A 10,000-nucleotide genomic window follows, 5' to 3' on the forward strand; every position below is an offset into this window, starting at 1 on the left:
TGAAAAGGACTGCAGAGTCATTACGTTTGACTTTTTTTTTAACGATGGACTGAACCCAGTCTCCCTCCGCAAGCAAGGGCGGATTCATCAGCAACACTTCATAGACAAAGAGAGACGAGTTTCTCGACAGAGATGCTAAAGGCTAGAGAGAGAGAGAGAGACAAAGAAAGAGAGAGAGAGAGAGAGAGAGAGAGAGAGAGAGAGAGAGAGAGAGAGAGAGAGAGAGAGAGAGAGAGAGAGAGAGAGAGAGAGCCTGCTTAAACTATTTTGAATCAAGCCATTGTGAGCACGGTGTTCAGTCTGGCTTATCCAAGCTAGCGAAACATTAAAATGGTAGCCGAAACACGACAAAGAGGGGGACAAGTATTCCTCTGTGAGAAATAGAGCGACATCGTCTGGGCTAAATGCGAGAAAAGTCCCTCCCCACACAGCATTGGCTTGGTTCAAAGCCAGAACAGGAAGCTGATGGATTCGTTGTTGAACGGTAACCAACTCAGAGTTTAGGCAATGCTATTCTCAGCGTTCATCTACTTAAACCCAATCACACCAGGTTTGATGGTTTAACCTCCTAGAGTTGATCGATGCACTGCTGCGTCAAATCTGAGTTACATAATACAAAAATCCCCATCAAAAGCCGTCAGTTTAAGCCAGAGAGAGAGGCAGCTCAATCCACCGTATCCGCCAGTGTGGCCCTTCCGCAACTGCGGTGAAAGGTGGCAGAGCCAGAGCGGTGTTTGTCAGACCAAACTACTACGACCACTCTACGGAATGTGTCAGGAGACTCGTCTGAAGCCGGGAACCGTTGATGTGCCAATTTCTGTTTGTTTTAGCGTCCGAATCATTTGGGCTACACACTACCGGGACCCCACCGTGGAAAGGGGAAATGACCATGAACACGAAGGTGTTCTGTTTTGCTGTATGGTGATGGTAGATTTGTGCCTAAACAAAAAAAGGGGTTAAGTAAGTGTAAAAAAAATATATATATATCTACTTTAAAATATATCTCCTAGATTTAGGACAGACAGATCAAATCCTAGTTCCTTCTGTTTTATTGGTAAAGGCCAAAATCGATATTTAATCAAAAATGTTGATTTAAATCATTTAGATGTATTTTTTTTAATACATAAAGGGGTCCTAAAATTCAAATCCATAGTATGACCATCTCATAACAACGTCATATGTTAGCTTAGCACTCACCTCTCCCCCAACGTGTTAGACTCTAAATAATGAATTATGTTTGAGTCCTATTCAACAGTCGCTCAGCATTTATTGATGCATCTCATGAATTCGTCAAAAAACCTACCTGATGAACGGCTGTTGTGAGCATATATCAAGAGATAAACATTTTCATCACAGAACCCCCCACCTGGAGAGATGAACAGGAGATAGAAAATGACTACTGAGGTATAAGAAGAAACAGTCGTGGTTTTTGAACATAAGTTAAAACAAATCGCCTAAAGGGACCGGTGACATTTAATCAATTACAGCTCAGAGGTGTATCAGACATGCCTGTTTCCGGCTCTTCCTCTTCTCCTCTTCTCCGCTACAGGACGGTTGTGATTTAGAAAATGCCACAGACAGTCCACAACCACGATTAAACCCAACCAGGTCCTGTGTGTGTGTGTGTGTGTGTGTGTGTGTGTGTGTGTGTGTGTGTGTGTGTGTGTGTGTGTGTGTGTGTGTGTGTGTGTGTGTGTGTGTGTGTGTGTGTGTGTGTGTGTGTGTGTGTGTGTGTGTGTGTGTGTGTGTGTGTGTGTGTGTGAAGCAGAGCCACATAAAAGTGACACAACGTGAGTGACACTTGTAAAATTGAATTATGGAGATCAAACAAAACGCCTCGCAAGCAGTCTGACAGTCTAAATAAAGCAGAAGGAGAGATTTGGGCCTAATGTTTTCTGTTGTGCTGTGTGTGTTGGCGTGTACTCCTATCTTTGTGAGGGAATGTGTGTGTCGGTCTTTTGTGTGTGTACACACACAGCGGGACTATTAACCTCAAGTCCTCGAGAGCTATAATGTGTCTGTACCAGTGTTTCTCCATGCAGTGTAGAGGTAGACGGTGAGTATCCTCATACATACATATGCTGATTTGTGTTTTACATAATCTCGCTAAGTGTCAATACTAGCGTGTGTCTGAATACCTCTCAAACGGAATATTCTAATCTAGCGTGTATGTGTGTTTGTGCTAGCTTGTGTCTATCTCACATCCGTGTGTGTGTGTGTGTGTGTGTGTGTGTGTGTGTGTGTGTGTGTGTGTGTGTGTGTGTGTGTGTGTGTGTGTGTGTGTGTCAGGTCTGTTTCTATTGACTCAGTGTACCTGGCTGTGCTTCAGTCAGTCCCCTTGAGCAGGAATAAACAGTTGTGACTGCGTTATGCTAATCTGTTTTCTTTTCTCTCCTCTTTCTCTTTCTCTTTCCATCCCTCCCTCCATCTCTCCTTCCCTTTCTCCATCCCTGTCTCTCTCATATTTTATTTCTGTCTGTGACTCTCTACCTCCCTCCTTCTCCCCTTCATTCCCTCCCTCCCTCCCTCCCTCCCTCCCTCCCTCCCTCCCTCCCTCCCTCCCTCCCTCCCTCCCTCCCTCCCTCCCTCCCTCCCTCCCTCCCTCCCTCCCCATTCCCTCCCTCCCTCCCTCCCTCCCTCCCCAGACGATGCCAGCCAAGTCCCTTTCTTTCTTTTCCTCTCTTTCACTCTGTCACACTACTTCCTATGCAGATACAGATTGATCGTCTGTTTCCTCCGGTCGTCAACGCACTGTGCTGTCTCAAAGAACCAATGGAATAACTGAGTGCAAACCCTGCACATCTTGTGTTCATGATAAGCTCAATCAAACGGACGGATACTATTTAAAAGGAAACAGAGAACAAATAGCACTTGAACCTGGCTGATATGAAGCCTTGAGGCTCCATGCTCAGCCACAAGAGAAAGTATGGTGTACATGTCGTCAATACAATATGGCTCTTCTGTCAGACACACACACACGCGCATATATGTTTATAAACCAGGTGTATGCACGTCTCTAAGCACTAACACACACAAGTAAACCAGGTGAGAGGGGAGCATAACATCCAACATAACATAACACACCAACGTAAACCAGGTGAGAGGGGAACATAACATCCCAACGTCTCTAAGCATCTAACACACGTAAACCAGGGGAGCATAACATGTCGTCTCTAAGCATCTTTGGTTTATGCTTCACAGTAAACCAGGTGAGAGGGGAACATAACATCCAACCCGGTCCAACTAATAAATGTAAACCAAGATAGAAGGATGTAAACCAGTTTCACCCGGTCCAACGTCTCGACGGCCACCGGCTAATAAATGACAAGATAGAAGGATGTAGTTTCACACGACGGCCGGGGGATGTGTCCCAAATGGCACCCTATTCCCTTAATAGTGCACTGCTTTAGACCAGAAGCCATGGATTACAGGCAACATTCGCACTGAGCTTAAAGGGTAGAGCTGCCGCTTTCAAGGTGCGGGACTCTTATAAGCTCATACGAAATCCTGCTATGCCCTCCGACGAACCATCAAACAGGCAAAGTGCCAATACAGGGCTACGATTGAATCGTACTACACCGGTTCCGATGCTCATCTTATGTGGCAGGGCTTGCAAACTATTACAGACTACAGAGGGACGCACAGCCACGAGCTGCCCAGTGACACGAGCCTACCAGACGAGCTAAATCACTTTTATGCTTGCTTCGAGGCAAGCAACACCAAGGCATATATGAGAGCATCAGTTGTTCCGAACGACTGTGTGATCACGCTCTGTGTAGCCGACGTGAGTAAGACCTTTAAACAGGTCAACATTCACATGGCCGTGGGGCCAGATGGATTACCAGAACGTGTACTCTGAGCATGTGCTGACCAACTGGCAGGTGTCTTCCCTGACATTTTCAACATGTCCCTGATTGAGTCTGTAATACCAACATGTTTCAAGCAGACCACCATATTACCTGAGCCCAAGAACACTAAGGCAACCTGCCTAAATGACTACAGACCCGTAGCACTCACGTCCGTAGCCATGAAGTGCTTTGAAAGGCTGGTCATGGTTCACATCAACACCATTATCCCAGAAACCCTAGACCCACTCCAATGCGCATACCGCCCAAACAGATTCACAGATGATGCAATCTCTATTTCACTCCACACTGCTCTTTCCTACCTGGACAAAAGGAACACCTACGTGAGAATGCTATTCAATGACTACAGCTCAGCATTCAACACCATAGTACCGTCAAAGCTCATCACTAAGCTAAGGAACCTGGGACTAAACACCACCCTCTGCAACTGGATCCTGGACTTCCTGATGGGCCGCCACCAGGTGGTGAGGGTAGGTAGCAACATATCTGCCACACTGATCCTCTAAACTGGAGCCCCTCAGGGGTGCGTGCTCAGTCCCCTCCTGTACTTCCTGTTCACCCACGACTGTGTGGCCAGGTATGACTCCAACACCATCATTAAGTTTGCAGACGACACAACAGTGATAGGCCTGATCACCGACAACGACGAGACAGCCTATAGGGAGGAGGTTAGAGACCTGGCCATGTGGTGCCAGGACAACAACCTCTCCCTCAAAAGCGGTGTCAGAAGAAGGCCCTAAAAATGGTCAAAGACTCCAGACACCCCAGTCATAGACTGTTCTCTCTACTACCGCATGGCAAGCGGTACCTCAGCGCCAAGTCTAGGACCAAAAGGCTTCTCAACAGCTTTTACCCCCAAGCCATAAGACTCCTGAACAGGTAATCAAATGGCTACCCAGAAAATTTGCATTGTCCACCCCCCCAACCCCTCTTTTACACTGCTGCTACTCTCTGTTTATCATATATGCATAGTCACTATAACTATACACTCATGTACATACCATTTCAATTAGCCCTACTAACCGGTGCCCCTGCACATTGGCTACCCGGACTATCTGCATTGTGTCCCGCCACCCACCACCTGCCAACCCCTCTTTTACACTACTGCTACTCTCTGTTTATCATATATGCATAGTCACTTTAACCATATCTACATGTACATACTACCTCAATTAGCCCGAATAACCGGTGCCTGTATATAGCCTCACTACTGTATATAGCCTCGCTACTGTATATAGCCTCTAGCCTCGCTACTTTATATAGCCTCGCTACTGTTATAGCCTCACTACTGTATATAGCCTCTAGCCTCGCTACTCTATATAGCCTCTAGCCTCACTACTGTATATAGCCTCACTACTATATATAGCCTCGCTACTGTATATAGCCTCTAGCCTCGCTACTGTATATAGCCTCACTACTGTATATAGCCTCGTTACTGTTATAGCCTCACTACTGTATATAGCCTCTAGCCTCGCTACTGTATATAGCCTCGCTACTGTTATAGCCTCGCTACTGTTATAGCCTCACTACTGTATATAGCCTCGCTACTGTATATAGCCTCACTACTGTATATAGCCTCTAGCCTCGCTACTGTATATAGCCTCGCTATTGTATATAGCCTCGCTACTGTATATAGCCTCGCTACTGTTATAGCCTCACTACTGTATATAGACTCGCTACTGTTATAGCCTCACTACTGTATATAGCCTCGCTACTCTATATAGCCTCTAGCCTCGCTACTGTATATAGCCTCACTACTGTATATAGCCTCTAGCCTCGCTACTGTATATAGCCTCGCTACTGTATATCGCCTCGCTACTGTATATAGCCTCTAGCCTCGCTACTGTATATAGCCTCGCTACTGTATATAGCCTCTAGCCTCACTACTGTATATAGCCTCGCTATTGTATATAGCCTCTAGCCTCGCTACTGTATATAGCCTCTAGCCTCGCTACTGTACAGTGCCTTGCGAAAGTATTCGGCCCCCTTGAACTTTGTGACCTTTTGCCACATTTCAGGCTTCAAACATAAAGATATAAAACTGTATTTTTTTGTGAAGAATCAACAACAAGTGGGACACAATCATGAAGTGGAACGAAATGTATTGGATATTGGATATTGGGCGTGCAAAATTATTCAGCCCCTTTACGTTCAGTGCAGCAAACTCTCTCCAGAAGTTCAGTGAGGATCTCTGAATGATCCAATGTTGACCTAAATGACTAATGATGATAAATACAATCCACCTGTGTGTAATCAAGTCTCCGTATAAATGCACCTGTACTGTGATAGTCTCAGAGGTCCGTTAAAAGCGCAGAGAGCATCATGAAGACCTGGCCGTCCCTCTAAACTTTCAGCTCATACAAGGAGAAGACTGATCAGAGATGCAGCCAAGAGGCACATGATCACTCTGGATGAACTGCAGAGATCTACAGCTGAGGTGGGAGACTCTGTCCATAGGACAACAATCAGTCGTATATTGCACAAATCTGGCCTTTATGGAAGAGTGGCAAGAAGAAAGCCATTTCTTAAAGATATCCATAAAAAGTGTTGTTTAAAGTTTGCCACAAGCCACCTGGGAGACACACCAAACATGTGGAAGAAGGTTCTCTGGTCAGATGAAACCAAAATTGAACTTTTTGGCAACAATGCAAAACGTTATGTTTGGCGTAAAAGCAACACAGCTCATCACCCTGAACACACCATCCCCACTGTCAAACATGGTGGTGGCAGCATCATGGTTTGGGCCTGCTTTTCTTCAGCAGTGACAGGGAAGATGGTTAAAATTGATGGGAAGATGGATGGAGCCAAATACAGGACCATTCTGGAAGAAAACCATATGGAGTCTGCAAAAGACCTGAGACTGGGACGGAGATTTGTCTTCCAACAAGACAATGATCTAAAACATAAAGCAAAATCTACAATGGAATGGTTCAAAAATAAACATATCCAGGTGTTAGAATGGAACCAAGATGGCGTAGCAGTCGAACGTCTTGTCGTGTCGTGTCCCTTGTATATATCGTTTTTGAAATATATTTTAAACATATTTTTCTTCGCATATCTTTTAAAACATTTTGTTAAACCTCAACTTCTAAATACTCTCCTGCAACCCGCCTCACCCAATGTAGCTATTTTCTTCAAAAGTATTTATATCTACTTTGGATCCGGAACCCCTCAACTGAAGCTAGCCAGCTAGCTACCAGCTAGCTACCAGCTATCAGTCAGCAAACCATTGCTAGCGGTCTTCAGCTAACCGGTCATCAGCTAACCTTTAGCTCGGAAAGCTCTCGCCAGTTCGAACAACGCGACTCTAACCAGTGCATAACGGACCTATTATTTTTTTATCACCGGATTCCCACTGCAAACGGAACATTTTCAGCTGGACTCTTCACAACTAGGTGTCTAGCTAACCGCAACCCCGGATGATTACTCCTGGCTAGCGTTTCCACCCACTTATCCGGACCCACGACCGGTCTATCGATGTCACCGCATGAAGAGGAATAAACAGACTCACCCCATCGCGACGTCCCCCAAAGGCTAACTTTCTAGCCCTTGCTATCTCCTTGCTAGCTAATTCGGCCTGCTAACTGCTAGCTTGTTTAGCCCCGGTCCGCTAACTGCTACCTTGTTTAGCCCTGGCCAACTAACTGTTAGCTTGTTAGCACAGGCCTGCTAACCGTCTGAATCGCCGCGTCCCAAACACTCACTGGACCCATATTTACTTTCTATCTCTTTTTGATTTTTAATTTGTTTATACCTTCCGGTAACCTGCCTCACCAAATGTGATACGGAATCGCCATTATTTTTAATTTTTAGAACACACTCAAGAACCTCCAGAAGCTAACCAGCTAACTAGCTACAAGCTACAAGTTAGCCACTGCTAACTGTTTTTTAACCTGGATAACACTCGCCAGTCCAGCTTCCCTGCCCCATCCACCGCTGCCCCCCTGGACACTGATCACTTGGCTACATAGCTGATGCATGCTAGACTGTCCATTAATCACGGTACTCCATTCTGCTTGTTGATGTTTTATCTGTCGGCCCCGGCCGCACTCGGGCTCTGTGTGTAGTTAATCCGAACCTCCCTGCCGAGCCAACGCCATTTTACCTGCTGTTGTTGTGCTAGCTGATTAGCTGTTGTTGTCTCTCCTACTGTTTTAGCTACTGTTTTAGCTAGCTTTCCCAATTCAACACCTGTGATTACTGTATGTCTCTCTCAAATGTCAATATGCCTTGTATACTGTTATTCAGGTTAGTTATCATTGTTTTAGTTTACAATGGAGCCCCTAGTTCCACTCTTCATACCCCTGATACCTCCTTTGTCCCACCTCCCACACATGCGGTGACCTCAACCATTACAACCGGCATGTCCAGAGATACAACCTCTCTCATCATCACCCAGTGCCTGGGCTTACCTCTGCTGTACCAGCACCCCACCATAACCCTGTCTGCGCATTATGCCCTGAATATATTCTACCATTCCCAGAATTCTGCTCCTTTCATTCTCTGTCCCCAACGCTCTAGGCGACCAGTTTTGATAGCCTTTAGCCGCACCCTCATACTACTCCTCCTCTGTTCCGCGGGTGATGTGGAGGTAAACCCAGGCACTGCATGTCCCCAGGCACCCTCATTTGTTGACTTCTGTGATCGAAAAAGCCTTGGTTTCATGCATGTCAACATCAGAAGCCTCCTCCCTAAGTTTGTTTTACTCACTGCTTTAGCACACTCTGCTAACCCAGATGTCCTTGCCGTGTCTGAATCCTGGCTCAGGATGGCCACCAAAAATTCTGAGATTTCCATACCCAACTATAACATCTTCCGTCAAGATAGAACTGCCAAAGGGGGAGGAGTTGCAGTCTACTGCAGAGATAGCCTGCAAAGTAATGTCATACTTTCCAGGTCCATACCCAAACAGTTCGAACTACTAATCTTGAAAATTACTCTCTCCAGAAATAAGTCTCTCACTGTTGCCGCCTGCTACCGACCCCCTCAGCACCCAGCTGTGCCCTGGACACCATTTGTGAATTGATTGCCCCCATCTAGCTTCAGAGTTTGTTCTGTTAGGTGACCTAAACTGGGATATGCTTAACACCCCTGCAGTCCTACAATCTAAGCTAGATGCCCTCAATCTCACACAAATCATCAAGGAACCCACCAGGTACAACCCTAAATCTGTAAACAAGGGCACCCTCATAGAAGTCATCCTGACCAACTGGCCCTCCAAATACACCTCCGCTGTCTTCAACCAGGATCTCAGCGATCACTGCCTCATTGCCTGTATCTGCTACGGAGCCGCAGTCAAACGACCACCCCTCATCACTGTCAAACGCTCCCTAAAACACTTCTGTGAGCAGGCCTTTCTAATCGACCTGGCCCGGGTATCCTGGAAGGACATTGACCTCATCCCGTCAGTTGAGGATGCCTGGTCATTCTTTAAAAGTAACTTCCTCACCATTTTAGATAAGCATGCTCCGTTCAAAAAAATGCAGAACTAAGAACAGATATAGCTGTATATAGCCTCGCTACTGTAAATAGCCTCTAGCCTCGCTACTGTATATAGTCTCTAGCCTCGCTACTGTATATAGCCTCGCTACCGTATATAGCCTCTTGCCTCACTACTGTATATAGCCTCTAGCGTCACTACTGTATATAGCCTCTAGCCTCACTACTGTATATAGCCTCTAGCCTCACTACTATATATAGCCTCACTACTGTATATAGCCTCTAGCCTCACTACTGTATATAGCCTCACTACTGTATATAGCATCTAGACTCACTACTGTATATAGCCTCACTACTGTATATAGCCTCTAGCCTCGCTACTGTATATAGCCTCGAGCCTCGCTAATGTATATAGCCTCGCTACTGTATATAGCCTCGCTACCGTATATAGCCTCTTGCCTCACTACTGTATATAGCCTCTAGCGTCACTACTGTATATAGCCTCACTACTGTATATAGCCTCACTACTGTATATAGCATCTAGTCTCACTACTGTATATAGCCTCACTACTGTATATAGCATCTAGCCTCACTACCGTGTATAGCCTCTAGCCTCACTACTGTATATAGCCTCTAGCCTCGCTACTGTATATAGCCTCTAGCCTCACTACTGTATATAGCCTCTAGCCTCACTA

The sequence above is a fragment of the Oncorhynchus keta genome, chromosome 29 (genome assembly GCF_023373465.1).
Source record: "Oncorhynchus keta strain PuntledgeMale-10-30-2019 chromosome 29, Oket_V2, whole genome shotgun sequence".
NCBI classification, from domain to species: domain Eukaryota; kingdom Metazoa; phylum Chordata; class Actinopteri; order Salmoniformes; family Salmonidae; genus Oncorhynchus; species Oncorhynchus keta.